The sequence below is a fragment of the Lissotriton helveticus genome, chromosome 8 (assembly GCF_964261635.1).
Source record: "Lissotriton helveticus chromosome 8, aLisHel1.1, whole genome shotgun sequence".
Taxonomy (NCBI): Eukaryota; Metazoa; Chordata; class Amphibia; order Caudata; family Salamandridae; genus Lissotriton; species Lissotriton helveticus.
Window position 1 is genome coordinate 1,590,400,078 of NC_136069.1, and position 22,312 is coordinate 1,590,422,389.

The following is a 22,312-nucleotide window of genomic DNA, read 5'->3' on the forward strand; positions in this document are numbered from 1 at the left end:
AGTCATAAAATGTTTTTTAAAAAAGCATTAAACCAAGGTTATCTAGTTGCACAGTAATTTAAAAGAAAAAAAAACATATATGCCACAATTTAAACTAAAAAGGATTGCCTCCTATGCCACATACTAAGCAGATAGCGAGAAACCGCAAACACAATAGAAGGTTGGGTGTCATATGTTAATATCCTACACGCTTGAGTAAAGTGCACAAAACCCAAGTTTCTACATATTGGGATCAGCCAACATTTTCTAATTACATGATAGGCAGGGCAGAAAAAAAGTACATGCGTTAAATTTTCAACTTTATATTCACATGCAGGACATGATGCAATATTAGAAGATAACCACTTGGATGAAAATGACCTAATTGGTAGTGTACCATGTCTGAGCTGAAGATATAACTTTCGGGCAAGTGGTGGCTCAATCAAGTCCATGAATTCCTCTGTTCTCCGTTCCGGTTTAACCAGGAGGAACTCAGTAGTCAGCCTACCCAATAGCGCAGAGCTCAATAATGTATCATGGTACTGTCTATGTATCAATGAGTGGAGGTCCTTTTTTGATATCCCCATGCAGAAGGACTGTGGTGCTTCCCACAGTTCCGGAAAACCCAGCTGGTCACCAGTAGATCTAATATACTGGAGCCATGGAACCTTCTTGTTACGGAGAGCACTCCATACCTCACAGAATTCGGCCCTATAGGTGGCCAATTCAGGAGCAGACCACAGCCTCTTCCAATACATGATTGGCCTTGCACTTGCAATCTCCTCAATTGAAACTATACCAAGATCAAACCTAAGGGGGATCAATGGTGTGCTCGATGGTAGCCCAACTAGATTTCTCATGAACAACTGCTCTGCCTTTTTAAGATTGGTTAACTTCTTGTGCCCCCAAAGTTCCGCCCCATAAATTGCCGCAGTTCTTGCCTGTCGGGAATATATCTCCAGTACTGGGGACACTGGTCTAAATGTTGACTCCCTGAACACCTTACCCAGGCCTCCCGCCAGCTGGGATAACTTGAGTGCAGACTTGTCTGTATGCATATTCCATTCAAAATGTTCCGACAAGGTGACACCCAAGTAGACAAATGTTTGGACCCTTTCAAGGGGGGTGCCATATAGAGACGGATTTGGCCGCACTCTCTATGGGGGATTAAAGATCATAAATTTCGTTTTGTCTAAGTTGATCTCTAGTCCCCAGAGCTCGCAGAACTCCACAAAGCCGTCGAGTATCCTTTGAATGCCCGATGATGTTCGAGAAAGCAGCAAGGTGTCGTCTGCGAACATCAGAGAGGGCACTCTACCAGTCATCAACTTAGGGGCATCATTATTTTCCACGCCATTCAGATGATCTACAAGACCATTAATGTAGAGACTGAATAGCGTGGGCGCCAGGACACACCCCTGACGGACTCCTTTTTGGACAGGAAACGGACCTGTCAATTCGCCATTACTGCCACACCGGACCTGGGCAAAGTTGTTCTCATGCAACCTAGATAAGATGGCCAAAAGGTAAGAAGGTAGTCCCAAGTCGGCAAGCACCTTCCACAGTTTGGCACGTGGAACTAGATCAAACGCGGCCCGCAGGTCCACAAATACAAGGTAGAGGCTGCTACCCTCCACCTTCGCTGTCTTCCAGTATAGGACCTGCAGGTGAAATATCTGGTCTAGAGTGGAAGTTCCGGCCCTAAAGCCCGCTTGTAGGGGAGACAAGATCTCATTCTCATTAATCCAGTCAAGTATCCTATCAAGGATAACCCTCCCCATCAGTTTTTGTGAGGTGTCAATCAAACTGCTGGGTCTGTAATTAGAGGGCGTTAGCGGGCAACCCTTTTTTAATATTGGGACTATTTCAGCTCCCAGCCAAGTAGGAGGCAGATCACCACCCCTCAAAATATCATTAAATAGGACCACCAAATAGGGTGCCCAAATCTTAGGCTGGGTCCTGTATAACTCTCCAGGTAGTTTGTCTAATCCAGGAGCCTTATTAGGGAGCAGTTTACATATAGCAGACTCTACCTCAGCTAAGGTGATATATTCCAATGGATCAAGAGATACCGGGACAAAGGTTGGCCACTCACTTCCATTCGTCCGATTAGTACTTGAACTTTGCTCAGATTCAGGGGCAATTACAGGCGGATTATTGGGTTCTAAAGTGCCATACAGGGCACTAAAGTGATCTTCCCAAACAGCAGGGGCAATGTTAGGAGGGGGAGTATGGCTAAGCCCACTAAGCCCAGCTGCCACAATCAGCCAGAAAGACTTTAGATCTTTGCAGCTAAGCGCAACTCCCAGCTCCACCCACATAGAGGCTTCCCTTTCCTTCTTCGCATCACAAATTACCTTTCTATATTTGATACGAAGTGCCCTAGTTGCCTCAACGTCTTTGGCTTTTAGCGCTACCATCAGTGCCGTTTTAGCATTTCGACAGGAACTATTGAACCAACGGTTCGTCGTGGTCCGTAGGCGATTCATCCTTCTCAAGGGATATACGGTATCCTTTAGCTTAGCAACCATTTTAACGTGGATATCAGTAGCTCCTCCCAGGCCATCAAAACTCCCCATCTCTTCGATGAGCGGGACAATAGACACATAAAGATCCGCAAGTTTACTAGGGGAGGCTTCTAAGTCAGGCCACTTAATCCTTCGCCTGCAATTTGTTACTATTAGCGGTACCATGGCACAGTTCTCTGCAGGCGTCCTGGTCGTTAGCCCAAAACTCCCTGGTTTAAGTGACAGGACTAGGGCATTATGATCGCTATCAAATCGTTCAACGACCCTAAATTCAAATAGCCTATCCCAATGCTTGGCCTCAACAAAAATGTAATCTATAATTGAGGCCTGATTCAGACGATTAAACGTGCTATTCCCTGGCCTATCTGGCTCCACCCTCCCATTGCATGCACGCAATGATGTAGCCAGAGCTAATGATTGTAATTGTAATACGAGAGGGGTCCATACTTTTACCAAGGGAGTCAGTGGGTCCGGAATAGCCCAGAGCCTGTCTACCTCATCCTGCTCAATCAAGTTAGGGTCCAGGAGTGGTTCAAAATGGCAATTAAAATCTCCCCCCATGATCAGCACAGATGTGACATCAATTGCCTGAATGAGGTTCAACAGACTTCCAATGGCTTCTGACTCCAGACCCCGCCTCACTGGCCTTGAATATACATTTATCAGGGCGATGTTCGGCCCTTTAAGTGGGGTCAGGAGTACACACTGGACATCCGAGGAGTTAGTTGGAAATTGCGTAGCCCTCACACCCAGGTGGGTACCAACCCATATGGACATGCCACCAAAGGGTCTGCCCCTCTCTCCCATATTAGCTAGGACGTCAAAAGTGGCAAATCCAGGGGCTACACTTTCTTCCAGCGCCCAAGTTTCTTGAAGCATACAGATGTCATGGGAAGCCATGAAAGTGCTCCACTCTGGAATAGGCAATTTACTTTTAAGCCGAGCTTTTCCAGGAAAGGATTTTAATTTGGGGAACAACTGGATCCAGTTTAGTAGTTGTACAGTTAAGTGGGCCCCGGGGCTTAAAGGTGTCAGAATAGCTTTTGTCCACTATCTGCGTAGATTCACAATTCAATACACCTAAGTCAGGAGGAGAGGGGGTAGTAATAAGCTGAATTGCTTGGTCTGAGGCAATATTATTAGTTGGTGAGTCCAGATTTACAGTTACCCCATAATTTCCATTAGTAGATGACGTCTTAATTGGGGCAGATGTTTGTCAATCACAATTGTCAAGGCCCGAGAAAGTATCGAATCTATTTGTCGTTTCCAATGGTGTGAAGGGTACCAAGTAGTCCATTCCCCTTGTCAGATTTATATTGTGCCCAGATGGTGCAGTATTCCAACCAAATGGGTCTTCAACCATCGAAGGATAGGGTGCATGTGGCCTATAGCTGTTATTGTAAGGTACCCATCGCTTAACCTGGTTACCTGCTAAAACATCAGGATACCTAGGGGGCATTACTAGAGCTCTAGGGTAGAAGTGAGTCAGCTCGCGAGGAACAATACATTTATTGCCGTTTCCTAGGGGCCAGCTAAGTATGTAATCAACCGCTCGACAATCCCTAAAATTAACAACAACCAGGTCTCCCTGGGTGTCTTTTACTCTGTTTCCCAACCAGGGAAGGCGCCGGACATGTACTATCTCCCCACTGATATCATAGGGAAGTGGTCTGTTTTGGCTCAACCAATGCATAACTTTGTTTTTTAACTGGAAGAACCCTTCCCTCTTGTTGTCCTCTAATATAGGGACCCCAGTTAGGACAACCACAAACGGGACAGCTTCTGGAGGTAACTCTACCTGAGGCCCCTTCTTCCCCAGTATCCTAGCTTGGCTGCCTCCTCCCCTCCCATCTCGCACATATTCTTCACAGCCACTTGCCTTTCCCTTATTGGCCTCAGTAGCGGCATTGGCCTTAGCTGACACAGATATGTTTGCTTGCTTAGGATGTTTTTCCTTCTGCTGCTTGGAGTTCAAAGGTACATTAGGGAAGGGGGCAGCTTTTGGGGCATCAAGATGGGGGGAGGGTAGTATGGCTGTAGATGGCAAAACCAACCCCAATGCATCCTTAACTGCCCCGTCCTTCTTAATAGCAGCTAGTTCCATGTCCTCAAGGTGTTTCTCTATCCTCTTCAGCCTCTCAATTATAGGTGAAACTAGGGACCTCATCAAACTTTCCATATTGTCCAGAGTCACAACAGATGATCCATCCTTTACTGGGCAACAAGGTAGAGTTGACAAAGCCAAAGGATTTGTTGCCGTTGCTGTAGGCACACTTATCATAGGACCCTTGGCAGGTGGCATATTTGCTAGTTGAACCTTAACAGCTGGCACTGTTCTTATGGCACCTTTTGTGAGTTTACCAAAATCAGAGTGACTAATCTTGGGTTTTTGAGCGTTACCACCCCTCCGTCTTCTTTTGTTTGGTGGAGGACCAATAACCTCAACAGTCAAAGGATTTTTGGGCTTATTTTTATATGGTTTGGCCACTGGGGTAGGAGTCTCACTAATCAACACAGTTTCTATGCTGGTAACGGTGTTTGAGGATATAACATTCGCAAGCATACCACTTGACATATCCAACAAGGGAGAACAATCTCGCAATAGCAGTGGGACATTATCTAGGGATAAAGGGTCCTCATTCCCAGTAGAAGTTCTTACATTAGGAGAGGTGGTGTGCGGCAGCGGGTTGGCTAGAGCTCTGGATTTCATAGACTCGATCGAGCGACGCCGCTCGGCCCGGCGCTCAGCCAATATATCTTCCCTGTCCATTTCCACGGGCACCCTTGTAAAGTAGTTGTCAAGTGTTCCAATGGACAATCCCCCGGTCTTCTCAGGCATAATGGATTCGGGGCTCTGGGCCATGGTAGTCAATTAAATAATTAAGAGACTTACTTCACAAGGCTGGAAGCGCAGGAGTGAACAAAAGAGACAGGGCCCAGCCCGGCCTCCGATTGCCTACGAGGGCCTCAGAGGGCCCGCCCTTTGCCCGGGCACTCCCGCGCACGTCCCGCGTGGCGGGAGAAGCTGCGTTCCTTTTGTGTGCCTCCGGGCGCGTCTGCTGTGGTTGGTGGGCGTGGTCCTGCCGGGGATGCTGGGCTCTGAAGTCCCCCCGCTCTGGGGCCGCGGTGGTAAGCGGCGGCGGGGGGGACCGAGTGCCTGGAAACTCGTGGGCTCAGCGCTACGGCACTTTCCTCAAGTGAGCCGAAATTGATGTTCTCGTGTGCAAGAAGAGTTTCTATCTGCACCAAATGCACAGAAACAGAGAGGCTCGTGTGGAAAAAGGGTTCCCCGACGTGTACCATTTAATGTCTTTATTGATATCAAAGGCAGAGTACCGCCTTCTGTTGAATAAATACCCCACACAAACAAGGAAGGAAGTGGGAGCGCAATCTGTTGTAGATCTTGGGTACACAAACAGAGAATGATTGCTAGACAGTACATATTTTGTTGAAGACTTGGTGTCACGGAGAAGTATCCCATCCACTACTTGCGATTGCTATGCCCAGACTTAGGTTGACAATGTGTGCCAGATCAGATTACATTCCTTGCCTTGCTCACAATTCCAATAATGTTGTTAAAGATGGGCATTGAGTTGGGTAACAATACACATCTGTTATTTAGCGCCAAGACACCCAAGGGTGAACGTGCGCTTTACAAATATACATGTTATGTTATGTTATGCTACAAGCTGGAGACTCTTTTACAGGTCAGATAAATACAGGAGATGGACTAGTGAAAACACAGTAACACAGATGTGTACATTGGATTCCTTACTTGAGTTCTTTTCATGTTTTTCTTGAAGTTCTAACTTGAAAAAAACCATTAAAAAAATCTTAAGGAATGCAACAATCCATGTCACCTTCTTAGAGTGTTTTTAATGCACCCCTCTCTTGGATTTAATCTCATCTGTTTAAAAAACATCATATACCCAAATTGTAGGTAAGTTAAGAGGGGAATCAATGTAGACTCACAACTCAGCCCACTTCCGAAGCACCATTACGACAAGTCTCATAAAGGATGCCTAAGCAGAGCACGCTGACCACCTCCACCTACAAGGAAGGGCAGGTCTCCTCCTTGACAGGCTCAAGACACTGCAACGCTATGACCCATGACTATGTCTTGTTGCCAATCTCCTGCCATTCAAGAAAGCTATGCAGGCTCTGACATGAGAGCCATGAATCCTCTCCTTCCTGTAGAGGGATTGACTGCTACACAAATTCAATGTCATGTTATTTTATTTTACTTATTTCTATTTTGTATTTTATGACGCACTAGTTTACCAAATAAAAGTGTTGCTGTGGGGCACATTCCAACAGCAGTTGAGTACCAGGGCTTCCCTCAAAGAGAACTGTGACAAACTATTATGAAAAAATCATGGACAAAGTCTTCTTCAGTGAAGCAAATCCCTTGCAGCCCTGAGGAGTCTCCTCCTCCTCGGCGTGACAGGGGGGGTGCAGGGGAGGTGCTACAAGGAAGCGGATGTACGTCAGTACAACGCGATCTTTTAGATCGCGGTACTTTATAACGCTGCCATTACAACGCAAGTCATTACAACGACTTGCGTTGGTGTGCGCGGATTGAGGATTATTATAATTTTATATTCCAACACCAGCCCACGTAACAGTAGGGAAGGTGTTGGAATATAAAATTGCAATATTCCTTATCCAACAGCGCCATCCAGCGCAAGTCGTAGTAACGACTTGCGTTGTAATGGCATCGTTGTAAAGGTAGTGCGGTGTAAACACCGCGTGTAAACGATGTTTCCCCAAGGAAGCACCGGTGGCAGAGGAGGCAGAAGGGGACAGGCAAAAGCAATAGGTTTCGCCTATGCAAAATCGAGTGGTTTTGTCAATGTTTTTTAAGACATGTTGCACAGAATGTATACTGCACTATTGGTGCTGTAGAAATAAATGAAGCTGCAGTTTACCTTTCGTATGCAGCACACTGGGTCTACTCGCCTCTAGTCGCTTGGTTTTGGCCCGCTAAAGTCGGCATCACAGATTCTATAAATACAGAGGTGTGTACATTTTTCTACAGCGCCTTAACCAACTAGTGCCACGAGTTCAGCAAATCAAGATTCCCACTTATGCTAGTAATACACTACAGAATCATGGCGCTGTTACCATAATACAACGTTACCTATCATGAAGTAAAGCAAAAATGTAAGAATATTCGGAAGCTGGGAGGACAGAAGGTAGGTGGCCTGCAGATGCACTCGTATGGAGTATTCGTTCGGAAATGAAAATAAAACTTACTTTTGGAGTGAGTAGCCAGTGGAAGGACACTGGCCAGGAGTCAGCGGCCAGTGACTGGAAGCACGCCACAGCATGGATGTCAAAGCAGAGCACGAAGTGAAAGCAGACGATGGGCTGGCCAATCAGAAGCATGTAAATTAGAGCAACATTGGAATCAACAAATGGTATATTCAGGTTAGTATTGGGGAATATATGATGATACAACGAATTCCGTTGCAACGCATGCCTTTACCACGCATGCGTTACAACGGAATTCGTTTAGCACGCATAAACCTTTCACCGACTATTTGCGTGGTGACGTCATACGTCGTAAAGAGAAAACGGCATTTTTTTACCGATTTCTCTTAATCGACTCTGATGCCGACGTGACTTAAGGTGAGTTGTTTTACTTGGGGGGGGGGAGACCCCCCCTAAGCCCCCCCCTTTTTTTTAAACTTTTACCACATATGCCTTTACTACAAACATCGTAGTAAAGGCATGCGTGGTAAAGGCACTAGTTGTAACCACGCATGCGTTGTACTGCATGCGTGGTTAAAGATTTCGGGGAAACGGCTTAGTTGTAAAAGCCGTTTCCCGTATTGGGCGGGTTCTAAGCCACTATTGAGATTTATTTTTTTAATACAAGCTATTTCGCAAGCACAGCACAGCACAGCACAAGCAAAACCTAAAAAGACCACTTTAAAAACCAGTTATATCACATACTTAAGAGTGCAAACTGGAGGGTGAATAAAAAAAAACAAAGGACAGATTTATTAATATTTGATACAGTACAATGCAGCAAAACATATTGCTGCCCTGCTTCAAAAAGAAAGCACCATATTTACCAAGATATGGCTCATTCCTGCTCTTTTCTTGCTCTGGCACTCTAGTGGCTGCCTAGCGCCAATGCAGGCACCGTTGCGCCATGGTGCAAGGGTGTCGGCGTTGTAGGCAGCATTGCTGGAGTGCATTAAGGGACTCCTTCCTCCACAAAAAAAACAATTCTTGGAGACGTTTTCCTCTTTGAAAGTGTGCTAAAAATGCATCACTCTAAGAAAAGGAAACAACAGGGATAAATAAAGATATTTTAACTCATTGCGCCTCTATCGGGAAGGCGTACAATTTTGACATATCCCAGGCTTATCAGTCTTGGTAAATTGGGGAATGTTCCAAAATACAGGGGAGTATGCGTGGAATATACTCTGCCCATGTAACATCTCCCTGGTGCAGAGTAACACAAGGCAGTAACTTGCACTGCCGTCCGTCACTCCAGATTTACCAAGCAACGCTGGGCCACGCAAGGTGGCCGTGGTTTGGTAAATATGACTTAAGGATTGCATTGCCCTCGCGACACCCTGCGGACGCGAGGGCAGCACCATCCTTTGATAAACCTGGGCCCGAATGAATCAAAGTTCAAACGGAAACAGGTTCTCAGGAAGTAGCCAGCGTGGAGGCTGCACGTTTTGTGTTTTTTCTGAGGCCACCGCCTCCCTCCACTTGTGAGGCTACTTAAAAAGCACAGGGCCTGGGGAAGAATGACCCCACTTCTGACAGGCCTGCTGTGAAACCACCAATTGATTCACATAGTCATCAATATTCCTAAATTCAGATCCACATCTGGTTGCCCTGTTTTCATATTGTGCATGCCCTCCTGGGCTCTCCTGGCTTGAGAGTTCTTCTTCATAGGACATCTGTACCATGTCTGGTTGATGTTCCACAGTGGTGATCTCCAAAGCCCACAGCGTCTGCATGCCTTCCAACAGTGTCTTCTCTCCATGGAGCCATGGCTCACTCAAGAAGAACATTATCTGATCTCCAGACAACAAATATCTATTTTATTTAACGCAGCTCTGAGCAGTGGCTTGCTCGTGTTTCACTTTTAGGATGGGAGCTGTTACATTCTCAGCACCAGCCCAACCCTTTGTGGGGAACCCCAAGATTAAATGCTACAGAGAGACCATTCGCAACAAAAGAGTGGTCAATTCTTGCTTCAGATTTTCCTCCAAAATCCCACTCCAGCTGGATTTCTTCTCTTGTCTTCCAAGTGATATATCGCCCGACACGTGTGAACTTCATTGATGGCAAACTGGACCTGACCAACGAGGAAAACCTACTGTGCATGTGGTCTACAGCTTTTTACAAGTCGGTAACTGTGGTGGGTAAAGATCATTGTATTCTCTGTAAAGGTAAGCGTGCCCTCTATGGCACATGAATTATTTTGCACTGCATTGGTAGATAAACTGTACCTGCTTTGTTGCTTTGCTTTTTTGCAGTTTTATATAGCACAAACTCGACCCGAAGCACTTTACATGAGCACCAGTTACATTACACAAGGACACATTCCTTTTTGGTAGGCACTGGGAGATTACGTGATTTTCTCACAGTCACAGCATGTTGACCCTATGCCGAGGCTCGAACAAGGTCCTCCAGTTCCAAAGTTGGCAGCTCTGGCCATTACACCACATCCTCCCCCCCTAGATTCTCGGTCACTCACTGGGCCACTGGCGGCATCAAACAACTCAGAAACCACCCAAATCGGCCCCCCGGACTGCTCGAAAAACCAGCCCACAGCTTGAATTCGGATACCAGCCTCTCGGGCATTGCCCGAGTGCCCTATTTACCAATCCGACACTGGGGGGGACCCTAGGGGGGCCTCAAGTGATCCCAGGGGTGGGGGGGGGCAGCAGGTTCTGGCCAAAAGAGGCATGATACTGCTAACAGTGCTTTGTTTTCAGCTGAAAAAATGAGTGGCTGTAAGCCGCTCTGTAATGGGCCATCACTGACATCTTTTATCATTTATATCCTGGCTGGGAGTAGGTGTCCCAAGAGAAGGGACGCCAAATATTCTTCAAACCCCTCACCTCATTTCTAATAATCACACTGTGGTTACTTTTACAGTTTAGTAAGGTGCCTGCCCAGAATAGCATGTTTGGCATTCATGTATTTGATTGGAATTTAAAATTGCTAGCAGCAATGTTTAAATAAGCCTAGACCTATTTAAACATTGCCAGTTTAATAGAATAATTGTGAAAATTTTTGAGGGGAAACCTGATGATTTTTTTTCTCCACTAGGGGGCGCAGCATTAAAAGGTTTGAAGACCACTGCCCTACACTGTGACACTGGCATCACAGCCACTGCGCGAGTCATCACGAGAGTTGTGTGGGTGTCAGTGACCCCAGGGGGGCCCAAACTAGTGCTGCTTGGTGCAGTGAAACAAACTGATTCGGATTCTTGGCCCACAGGCCCCTCCGCTGAGGTCAGTGTTGCGCATGACGTCCGTGTCATGCTTTTGCACCTCTTCTTATACCCAGGGCGGGTGTTTGGAGTGTTACACCCCCCTAATAAATGTATTTTGTGGTAACTAGTTGGGTGCAGGTGCTTTACGTCGGGTATGGTGAATAGTTTGTTGGATTTCTCCAGGAATTTTTACACACACAGACAAAAACGCACACACTTGCTGTCTCAGTTTTGAAACCTTCAACAATGGTTATTTCTCAAAATAATGTGCTTTCTCTCACTTTAGTATCCACACCAATCCACATTTCTCTCAGTTTCCACTGCCCCTGTCGGTGTTGGCACAGCAGGCTTTGTGCCTGCCAAGTCTTTTATCCTCCTGTCTGGGAAAAATCCCCCCTGCACACCTTCATCAAAAAACATGTTTTCTTTTAGATCCAATCTCAATGGCCTATTAGGGCAGCCAACCACCCCAAACGCCCACTCGACATGGTGGCAAGACATACAGGTTCGGGACTCACCTCACTCGCCCATAAAATCAAGTCACTGATCCACGGAACCGCGCCTGACCCGTCACCGTGGACGACTGGCACTTAATACCCACCTCTGGTTTAGAATAGTTTGTTTTCTTTGCTTGACTGACTAAGCTGTTTTGCTTGTCCTCAGCAATCAGTATTGTGATATTATTTTTCAGGCCTCACTTCCTTGTGCCTGGTGAGTTGACACCATTGTGCAACACCCGTTCATCTGGCGGTCAGGCCGCTCTTCAGAGCAGGTGCACATTCCAGTGAACAGGTCGTTTTCAAGACTCGAGTTTATTTAGGTCATTTTATGCTGGTTCCCCTTTTGATTTTGCAATATTTACTTCGCATTATCAATTGTGGACATGAAGTCATCACCCACCTGAGGTCACCCTTCGGAGCTGACGCAATCAGAGCGGAAAGACATTAGAATCAAATCAATCGGCATTTGTAGAGTGCGGCACTGTTACCCCTCGGGGTATCTGGGCGCCGGGGTGCGAGGTCTCTGTTGAAAACCCAGGCCTTGAGAAAACAGCAAGAAAAGGGAACAAACAAGCAGAAAATGAGTAGAAAGACAAAACAGAGGGCAGAAAAACGAGCAGAAAAGGGCAAAACAGAGAGCAGAAAAACAAGCAGAAAGCTAGACAGAACAAGAAACACACACACACAGAGAGCCATACACAGACACACACACAGAGCCACACAGAGACAGACACACGCAGAGCCACACACACAGAGCCCCACACACAGAGCCCCACACACACACAGAGCCACACACACACACAGAGCCCCCCACACACACAGAGCCCCCCACACACAGAGCCCCCCCACACACACAGAGGCACACACACACACACAGAGGCACCCACACACACACACACACACAGAGGCGCACACACAGAGGCATACACACACAGAGCCACACACACACACACAGCCGCACACACACACACAGCCGCACACACACACACACACAGCCGCACACACACACACACACACACAGAGGCACACACACACACAGTGGCGCACACACACACACACACACACACACACACACACACAAAGGCACACACACACAGAGCCACACACACAGAGCCACACACATAGATACACACAGCCCCAGAGCATAATTCCAAGAGCCAACAAAGGATCGAAGCATAGGAACCAGGTTACACAGTATTCCCTTTTCATGGCTGCCTGCCCCCACCCTCCTGCCTCCTCTCGGTAGCATGTTCTGCTCACTGAATCAATGATCAGTAGAGATTGCAAAATCCACTAACTCTCACTGGTGCAGCAGGGCTATCCCTCAGGTTGTGGACAGCAGAGCTGTCTCCCAGTCTACATCACTCTTTCAGGCTGACACCGTATGCAGCAAGGCCCTTTCCCATGCAAGCACACCAGAATGTAGTTGAGCACAAGATGTTTTTCTGTCTGAAACATTCTGTCTCAAATGATTGCGGATCCGTCAATCATGCCATTGTGTACAATTTGTTTTTTGCAACAGGGGTATTGTCCACGCAGCTTACATTTTCAAATGAAAATATGATGTACAAGAGGCAAGCGCGATGTCAAAGCTAAGGGAAAAATATTCTGCTGGGTCAATTCTCACTTGTGGGCGCCCTGGTCCCTGGTACACACTGGCAACCACATCAAACAACAACAACAATTCTCACTTGTGGACGCCCTGGTCCCTACTGGCAACCACATCAAACAACAACAAAAAACTATTTTCCTCGAGGAACCTCTTACGCTTGGGTGACTGGGTGGAGGGTAACAGACAGGAATAAGGTGAAAGTGATTGTAGTCCTACAGCTTTGGTGGCATTCCCGCACAGTGACTTCTGTGCCAACTTTGACGTGAGCAGGCTGCGGGATGCAAATGTTTTAAAAGCAGTAAATGATTTCCTGAAAGGGAGCGCTGCCCTTTGCAGCTCACTTGACGGCAAGGTTAGACTGCGTACAACACGCTTTCAGAGCCCTGTTTAATGAGCGCTCCGAGGATTTGTCAGACAATTCGAGAACACCAGATAAATGTCTTTTTTTGGCACACATTCCGGGAACAAAGCTTGCCATGGAAAGTCTGAGTTAGGAATACTGATTGACGACCAAAGTTAATCGAAAACAGTAGTGCGGGATTAAAAGGGGCAATTACATCATGGGTCCCGGCGGATTTAACTGAAGGCGCTCTTCACCCAGGGTCACAAGAGGGTTCAGGAAGGCTGTGTCCCGGCTGCTCTGTCTAATGCCTGCCCTGTTCCACTTTGGGTCGACGTGTGGATAGGCGGAAAGGCGCGTGGAGAGAAAAACGATGGTTATTTCCTTTCTGGAGGGACACAAGAGAGCTGCTGCAGGCTATTTTTGAATCAAACTTTGAAAAAAGTTGAGGAGGCACGCATAGTCGACCTCTGACAAGAGAAAACCAAAACCAAGAATTATGGGAAGAAAAACAATGCATGGCCGTCTTTCTCTCTAAGCCCCGTCCCTTGCAGACAGGGCGCCCTGACTTCCTGCTGGGGTAAAAGGTTCCTTATGTTCTTTATGGGGCCATCTGGACACATAAAAAAGATAAGAAACCTTTTACTTCAGCAGGAAAACACGCCCCCCAGTCTGAAAAGGACAGGGCTTAGATAGAAAGAAGAATGACACTGGGACCTCTTGTCCAATGGCTGGCCACCGTTTAGGAGGCCAGTCAATGGAGAAGAGGGGCGGGTCTTAACCTCGCTAGTGATGTTCTCTCTATCTCATTAAGTCTCACCAGCTCGACTGCGCATGTGCACAGTCTTTCACAGGCGGAGACCTACAAACAAAGGGGGACAAGGGATGGCATGGATGTAGGACATGTGGATGCAATCTGCTGCTGTGAGTTTACATCTTGTGCTATGGTGTAGCATCTGTTGCTGTGGGTTTTATCTAGTGCTCGGGATCTTTATTGAAGGCTGTGGGGTTATGTCTTGTGCAGTGGGTTTATAGCTGGTGCCTTGGGTTTATATCTGGTGCAATTGGCCTATATCTGGTGCAGTGGATCTATTTCTTGTGCTGTGGCATTATAACAAGTGCTGCTGATGTTTAACTAGTGCAGTAGGTTTAAATCTTTTGCCATGGGGTTATATCTGGTGTTGTGGTGTTATACCTGGTGATGTGGGATTATATCTGGGGATGTGGATGCCATCCAATGCCAAGGCAAGTTCTGTGGGTTTATAGCTGGTGCTGTGGCAAGTATTTTGGGTGCAATCTGGTGCTCTTGGTGCAATTCAGTGCTGTGGCAACCGCTGTGCGTGCAATCGGTGCTGTGACAAGTGATGAGTGGTACAAAAGGGGGTGGTGATGGACGGAGCATTTGAACCAATCAAATACTCACACCCAGTCAACAGATCTGGGTTTAATCCATCACCGTTCTTTAGCCCACTCTGCCACCCCAGTTCAGACATGGCCATATGCAAATCAGTCTGACCCTGTGCCTCATGGGAACAGTCCAGCCCGAACTGCCAAGCCATGCCTTCCCTGGACCGGAATCAAGCTTCCTAGGACCGGTTTCTGGCATTACAGCCGTCTTCAGCCAGGCTTGCTTGAATCCAGTGGCAAAGTGAGCAAGGGACTCACGTCTGAGCATACCCTGCCAACTTATGGCGAACAAAGTGGTACAAAAGGGGGTGTTCTGTGGGTTTATAGCTGGTGCTGTGGCAAGTATTTTGGATGCAATCTGGTGCTCTTGGTGCAATTCAGTGCTGTGGCAACCGCTGTCCGTGCAATCGGTGCTGTGACAAGTGATGAGGGTGCAATCTGGAGCTGAGGCCGCTATCTGGTGCTGTAGCTGGTGCTGTGCATGACACCTAGGGTTGTGGCAAGTGCTGTGCGTGGTACCTAGTGTTGTGGCACTTGCCTTTTGTGCAACTGGTGTTGTGGCAAGTGCTGTTGGTGCAATGTGGTGCTGTTGGTGCAATGTGGTGCTGAGGGTGCAATCTGGTGCTTTAGCTAATGCTGTGCCATCTAGTGCTGTGGCAACTGCTGTGTGTGCGATCTAGTGCTGTGGCAACTGCTGTGCATACAATGTGTTGCTGTGGCAAGTGCAATCTGGTGCTATGACAAGTGCTCTGGTGCAATGTGGTGCTGAAGGTGCAATCTGGGGTTGTGGTGTGGAAACTGCTGCATATGCAGTCTGGTGCTGTGGCAAGGGAAATCTGATTCTGTAGCTGGTGCTGTGTGTGCAATGTCGTTTTGGGGCAACTGCAATGTGTGCAGTCAAATGCTGTAGCAAGTTAAATCTGTTGCTGTGTGCGCAATCTGTTGCTGTGACAGGTGCTGTGGGTACATTCTGATGCTGAGGGTGCAATCTGATGCTGCAGCTGGTGCTGTGCATGCAATCTAGTGCTGTGCATGCAGTCTGGTACTGTTGTAAGTGAGGCAAACTGGTGCAAGGTGTTGTGTGTGTAATCACTGTGCTCAATGTGGAGCTGATATTAAAATCAAGCTACATGTGGATGCTTTTTGGATCTCTAATGGGACCACCACATGCTAGTCGGTCAGTCCGCCCGCCATCCTAATCGGCCCACATATTCCGTCAGTGATCCACATTTGGCAGGCGATAAGTCACTCAACTCTAGGCAGGCGTGGACTGTGTTGTAACAGTTCATACTTGGAAAATATCTTGGCATTGATAACTCTGGCTTAGCTCGGATAGTAATTAACTTATCCATACGCCTAAATAATTTGAACAGGGAATTTAAAGTGAGATTACCATTGAACATTTGCCACATAAATTGGTAACAATTCATAGTTATTTTCTTTGATTTGCATAATTTATGCAGCCCCTGGTGAGTTGTTTTGGCTGTGTTGGGTGCTTGGCTCGTGGCTGGTCTATGTACACCCACCCCTCCGACAAGCTCCAACAGGACAGATACATGTCAGGAGTGGATGTATTCCAGGTGGGCACGGGTGGCATTTTACCAGCTGGGATCCTGAAAAGGGTGTTTTTTGGCAAAGAGTTTGCTTTACGCACTATCTGGCTTTAGATGGATATTATCTAGTAGTCCCAAAACATTTGAACAAGCAGTTCAGGATGTCACCGGTCAATTACTGAAATGTTTTATTGTGAAGCTCTTCTCAATGTTGCATATTTAGGCATCACCCTGTGATTTCAAGGAGATGGTTTTTATCTGACAACAGCTTGAACACATAAGGCCTCGAGTACATTACAAGGGAACATTCAGAATTGTCAGTTTATTACAGTATTCAGTCTAAAAATGAGTTATCGGGTTTTGGCTGTGTTCTGTTATAAGGCTGTGCCCTCTGCTGGAAACAGAAATTACAACTTCTGTAACCAGAAACTTATAAAAGCAGCCCTATTCCCTGCCGGAGATTAAAAAGCACCCAACAGGGTGCAGAAAGGGTTGTCGCCTGCCCACTTTTTTAGCTAATCTGGTCTGTAATTCAAGTCCAGGTGGGTAAAAATGATGGGAAAAGCAGTGAAGTAACTTATTATGTCCGCTTCTGAAATATAAAACTAAAGCATAAAGAAATCGGTTAAAAAGCTGTAATGTTGTCTAACTTGTTTCAGAATGATTATTACAGCAAACAGAAGGACTCTTGCCAATGTACAAAAAATTCCGGATACTTTAACACAGCGCCCTTTCCACCTACCAGATCTTGTATTTTGCAGACTAACAAAATGTAAATAAATGTCAGGTATTTTCATCTAAAAATGTGGCAAGCTTCGGTGGAGACTTTATGCCGCCACCACCATGTTCTGTTGAGTGAGGCCTGAATAAGTGTACAACCAACAGCTGTTAAAAAGCTCTGAAATGGCATGGACAATAATGGATATTTAAATAAAGGGAAAGAGTTTGCGAAATCGTAGATAAACAAACCAGTGAACACGGGCAGAATACCTCCACAACCTGTTTATTCGCCATCCTTGAGGGCACAGCGTGTCCGCCTTCGCTATTTAACCTGTTGGCACAGTGCAGACTTCAAGGGCATTTCGCAAGGTGGTGCAAACACGAGACAGGTAGTTTCATCACGGGATCCGTTCCATCTTCCCCACCGACACTGCCACGTTGCATCCACGTTTGTAAACTCAGTCTGTTTCTAAGCGCCTGCCCTGTTTTCGTAAGACAATGTGGCCGGCTGGCACACAGTTCTTGGCACAACATTCTACACGGCTCGTTCTGCCGGTTCCGGCACGCTGGGCAAATGCTGCCTGAGTTAAGTGCTCGCAACTGGTGTGTGGGCGTGTGTGTTACGCAGGGCTAGAGTTCACTCAGCTTTTCATCCTTCCAGTGTTGATAAACTAAGTCCCATTAAAAAGGACTTATACTCTGGTTTCTCTTCAAACCGAATAAATCTTTCGCCCTTAAAAAGGACTTAAGTAACGTGTTATTTACAAATGGCAGAACAGTGGTATTAAGTGCTATAAAAAAAAAAGTTATTTGTTTTTTTATCATTATTCGATAACATACATTTAAATACTCACTTGAAATAAATATGCATCCCTTTGATGAAGGAAGCTCCGCTGGGCAGGATATTTTACCACGAGAAGAATACAATCTCTACCTCGAGTTTAATGTACTGTTTTACTTTTGTGATACTGCTGGTAAGGACATTATGGTGCATCAACCCCTTGTCCACCCTTCGCCTGGATGTCAGCTCTTGTTCACATTAAGCCTGGGTGGTGAATTTTGCTCCGTTCGCAGAGTTTGCTTCGTTTTCTGCACTCCGTGCTCCATGGAGCACACAGAGTTGCAAAAAACTCTGCTCCACAAAGCAGAGCCGAGTCATTTCCTCGCGTAAAGTTAAATTGGCGAGTGCAAAAGAGGAAAATCCACCGCTAGACCACCTCCCAGCAAGATTTTTCAATGCGGGCAATCGCGGATGGTCACGACCACTTGCGCTGAGTGACCTTTTGTTTGCGCTGAGGAAGCTGCCGCTCGAGTAGAAAATATACGAGTGGCAGAAAGAAGCAGCGCCCTGTTGCGCTGCACATGGTGCAGTTTGCGCTGATATTCCAGCTAAGGACAAACACCAAACGTAAAAAAAATCAGTGCAAACGGCATGATCTAACGCACTCCGCTGCTTGCGGAACTCCGTGTAGCGTCGCAGAGTTTTTTTGGTCACTTCGCAGAGTTCTGCGTAGTGGAACTCCACAAACTTCGCTCAGGCCTAGTTCACTTGCGTCAACTCTATACGAAAACCAGCACCTTGGCCCGGGCACTAGAGCAGCTATCCAGATATAAGCATTTACAAACTTGAGGCCTAAAGTTGCAATATTTCATCATTCCAAGAGGGTTTACTGAGGACAACAGGACAGGGAACAATTCTGAGCTGTTACTGAAGATCAACAGGCAAGGTAGTTTAACCACATCGCTGCTTGCTACTTTCCCCATCTGTGCTGGACAGCAACGAAAACGGGTCTGGTCATGACAAGCTCACCTGAGAGGTATATGCCATGACGAGCTGAGCTCGTCATGAGCATGGAAGGGGTTATGGTGATCGCTGTAGAAATGTAAATTTGTATTATATGACTCACTAACAGTGAATACCAATTATTCACCACTGGCTTTCACAATACTGAATACCAAGAACCTGCTTCACAGAGTATACCGCATGCGCAGATGTAGGTCACTTATGGGCTAATAACAGAGTTATACCCTATAAGCAGGACATTTTGATTCAGGGAAAGAAGATTTTCAAGTGCAAATCTGTTCAATCTTGCCGAAGAGTTTGCCTTCTTACTGGACTTTTGCTACAGCCCATGTTAGGGACGGGAGAAAGGGCGGTCAGGAGTGTTCTGGGGACAAGGGAGGTGACGTGATAAATCATGTGAACACAATCAAACTTTTATCAGGGCATCTCACCCTGTTTTCAGGCTCACCATGGGAAAAGAAGCAAACCCAAATTTCATGGCAGACTGGGGGTACCACAGATTTGATAAATCGGCTAATTCAAATTCTCCTTGTGAAGTACAAACGGGATAAAAAATGCAAAAGGCAAGTGTCTGTTATATTTGCAGATTTACACCTGTAGCACTTTGGGATTTCCTTAATTGCACAGTAAGATTGTGCCTTTTGAACAAATTCAGGCTGATATTTACACTTCCAAATTAACTATCACTTTGTGAACTGGACCACTCTGGCCTGACGCTACTGCCCCGACGCTACTGCCCCTTTCGACAGCATGTCTCACTAAAAAAGCGTTGAAACTTAAAACCACTAAATACCTCACACAGAAACTCTAAGGGGGTGATTATGATGGTGGGCGGATTGCCACTGCCCGGCCGGCAGTGGCGATCCGCCCGCCATCACAACCACATTTACCCCCCACCATATTACCAAGGCGGGGGGTACTGCGACGGACGGAAAGTCCGTCTGCTGCTTTTCTGCCGGTCGGCAATTGTCACGATTTTTGGCCGGGCGGAACTCGGGCATAATATGGTGGCGGTGCCTGGAAGGCATTGGCATCCATATTATAATGCCTGGCGGTTAAGGCTTACAGCAGCACCCGCCGCAACGTTAAAGATGCGGGATGCGACCGCCAGGGTGGCAGTCGCATCCTAATTGGCATGCAGGATCGCCGCACCCCTGGCAGTCCGCCCGCCATCCTAATGGGGCCCTAAGGTCTGGATTTAAATCTTGGCGAACGGGGTACTCCTCCCCAACAGTGACGGATATCCCATCCGCCGAAACATGAATCCCATAGGATATAATTGGGATTTATATTTCGGTGGACGGGATATCCGTCACAGTTGTGATGGACTAAGCCGTCCGCCAAGATCTAAATCAGGCATTAAATCTCCGAAAATCCAATGAACATAAAAGCACGCCATTATTACGCCATTCTCCAACAATGCCCAGATTTGACCTCTTACCTACACACACCAGAAATGATCCTTTTCCTCCAATTTTTAGAAAATAACTCCGGAAAAAAATATGGTAGTGGAGACATACTAGAATACCCTGAAACCAATTCTGCTGCCTTGAACACAAGCGTCTGAAATAACTACGCACCTTCTTATTAACTTTCAAAGACCCAACACTAGCTGTGTTAGAAGATCATGTACTCACTTCAGTCAACTTGCGGCCAAGGCCTGCATCAAACCTCAAGGGCACCCAACCCCTGCTGTGTGGGACTGGCTTTGTGGTCCCTAACTACGGGGTGCCAGGTAGTCCCATAAGCTACATCCTGAGGCTCGGTGAGGTGGCCCATTAGTACACCACTTGTCACCTTGGGTGGGACCCTTGTTACTAGTTGGGAGGTGGGTCTTTCGTTACTCATGTTTTGCAGCTAAGAAGCAAGAGCAGAGGGCAGACGTTTTGTAGTGCCTTGAAAGCGCTCAGGGGTATATTGGCCCCAAAAGCTGCTACGGTCACCTCTTTTTTCCTTATTTTAACTGTCAATTTTCCAACATGTAAATTAAGACATTATCACTAAGATGTAGCTCTGACTGGACATTGGCTTTATCGAGTATCATTATTTCTGTAACAGCATCCGAGGCTGAAGGCCTCTATCACACCACATAGTAAGCTGGCTGAGATTGAAAGCCTCTACCCCCTCCTAGAGTAAGTCATCTGAGGCAGAAAGCCTCAAACGCCCCCTGGAGTACATCTGAGATTGGAGGCCTTCCTACGCCCCATGAGTAAATCTTCTGAGAATGAATGCCTCTCCCACCCCTGGAGTAAGCCATCTGAGACTGAAATCATCTGTTATCTGCTGGAGTAAAACGTCTGACACGGAAAGCCCCTACAACATGTTGGAGTAAGTCTTCTTAGGTTGAACCTCTATCACTTCCGGCCTTAAGCCATCGGAGACTGAAAGCCTCAGCCACATCCTGAAGTAAGGCTTGGTTACCACTCTCACAAACCGCGACAGTCACAATTAGAAAGGGAGTAACTTGGTTACCCTATAGAGTAACCAAGGACACCATAGGTGGTTCCTATTGTTTGTAATTGCAATTTGAAAATCTCAATAAAAACAATAACAAAAATAAAATTTAAAAAAAGGACACCAAAGGTAAACAAAAGAGCCCGCCATGGATGCTGTACCCAGTAACCACTGACCCAGGCTACAGAGAGAGCTCACAATCATGCCTTATTTTAAGATGGATTTGTGTGTTCCTAATGCTTTATTAAACTGATCTCTTCCTTTCTACTATTTTTCTTCCTCTTGCATATTATGCACAGGGCCTTAATATTGTTCACCTAAGTCTTTTTTATCACAGTTTCCTTTCCTCCTTCCTGTACAAGAAGTCCTAGTACATGGAACAAAAGAGTGGCCTTGTATCTCACCACACTGCCTGTCTAATCAGCAGAGGTTGATTTTCAAGACATGATCTGTGGCTTCTAAACGTATTCATTGACTGTCCCAGAGGGTAAACAACGTTTACCACTAAACTTTTTCCCCGCAGGGAATTACAACACGGTCGTTACAATGACCGCGTTTTAATTCCAGATACCATTACTCCGGAAGTCGGAACAATGACTGGCGGAGGGGGGGGAGAAGGTGTTGGATTTAAAATCCAACACCTTCTCTACTGCCCGCACAGACTGGAGTGGGAATAGTAAATTATACTATTCCAACATCCAGTGCCCCCCCCTCCGCAAGTCGTTGTTGCAACTTGCGGAGGGGGGGCGCTGGATGTTGGAATGGTAATGGTATGCAGAATTACAACGCGGTTGTTGTAACAACCGCATTGTAATTCCCTGCGGGGGAAAAAGACTGCATGACAATGAGGTATATTCGTCCCAGAGCTATCATACACGTAAAATCAAGCTGTCTCGCCACTCCAGATCCTTCCAGCCCGGTGTCGCAGATAGGTTACAATAG

General features: G+C 46.6%; 1 protein-coding gene across 12 annotated transcripts in view; it reads right to left on the reverse strand.

The window, feature by feature from the left end:
• ARAP1 (ArfGAP with RhoGAP domain, ankyrin repeat and PH domain 1) overlaps positions 1 to 22,312 on the reverse strand; it is an 800,765-nt gene that overhangs the window by 616,919 nt on the left and 161,534 nt on the right. The window lies entirely within an intron of this gene.